A 1,303-nucleotide genomic window follows, 5' to 3' on the forward strand; every position below is an offset into this window, starting at 1 on the left:
CCCGTCACTCCCCTCCCCTCCCTTCACTCCCTTCCATCCTCATCCCTCCCTGCCTCCTGAGACCCCTCACTCATCTCCCTGCCCAAGCTTCCTGGGCCATCCCTGGGAAATATCCTGGTCTTTTCTGGGGCCAGGCCTGGCAGAGCCCCATTCCCTCCTCCCTCTCCAGGGGACATGGAGGGACTTCTGTGAGGCAGGGATGGGTAGCTATCCCTGGCCTGGGCTCTTCATGCTGCTTCTGTGTCACTGGAGTGGAGGGTCAGGGCCTTCCATGTGGGAGTTTGCCGGGAGGAAGGGGAGGGTGAGAGGGTTTGGAGAGAGCACCCACTTGCTCTTCCTGTGGGTCAGTCCATGGGGAGGTGCCCAGTGTCCTGAAGGGGTTGTGGCACTGGACTGTAGGTGGGACACACCTGGCTGTGCTCCTGTGTATGTGTGCTTGCTTCCATGAGCTGAGCCGGCTCTGTTGTGACTTGCTTTTCTGTTTTGTCTTGACATTTAACAGGTCCCTCGTGGAATTGTTCCCCAAGTTACTATGCCTGGTAAGTGTCCTCCTGTATCCTTGACTCCTCTACCTGGCACTGATGCCACTCACAACCTGCCCTGAATCCTTTAGCTCTTGCCCAGGTGAGATTGTTGGATCTGACCCCTAATCCTCATGGGTGGACAGAGACAGGAGGAAGCTTGGCAAGTACTATGGACCTTCTCTGCAGTTCTGCACTGGCTTTGGGACCCTCTCACAAAGATTCCATAATAATTGTGCCCATGGAGTTTCAAGGGCCCTTTCATCCTGATCTCTGACACTCCCTGTGTCCTCGGCCCATCTTTTCCATGACCCTGCAATGCCTCCATCCTGGTCCACACAGCTGACATTCTCTTCCCTCCCCCAGGATGACCAGGAGTTAGCCCTACCCATTAACAATGGCCCTGAAGCCCATAAGGAATTACCAGTCTGCAAAGTGAGGACGTGGCCTCAAGCAAGGGTTGGGGTGGTGGGTGAGGGGGGAATAACAACCACGGTCATGAGGACCATTTTCATCCCAGGGGAGCGTCTTTGGAGCTGAGATCCTGAAGAATCCAGTCTTGCAATTCCTGAAGCAGTATGTACCCCTGAGACCTAAAAAGCAGGGAGGGCTGGGATAGGCCAAGCTGCCCAGGCCTAAGCCTGTTCATGGGGCTTCCAAATCCATTTAGGGGCCCAGACCACAGAGATTGTCCTTTTGCTTCCCCACAGGTATTACTGGATCTACGACTATGGGGACAGGCAGGCTCTTCTGTGTGCTTACCATGACGAAGCCTCCTTCTC

Source organism: Orycteropus afer, unplaced genomic scaffold, assembly GCF_000298275.1.
Source record: "Orycteropus afer afer isolate SDZICR_OR568_19922 unplaced genomic scaffold, OryAfe1.0 scaffold00674, whole genome shotgun sequence".
NCBI classification, from domain to species: Eukaryota; Metazoa; Chordata; class Mammalia; order Tubulidentata; family Orycteropodidae; genus Orycteropus; species Orycteropus afer.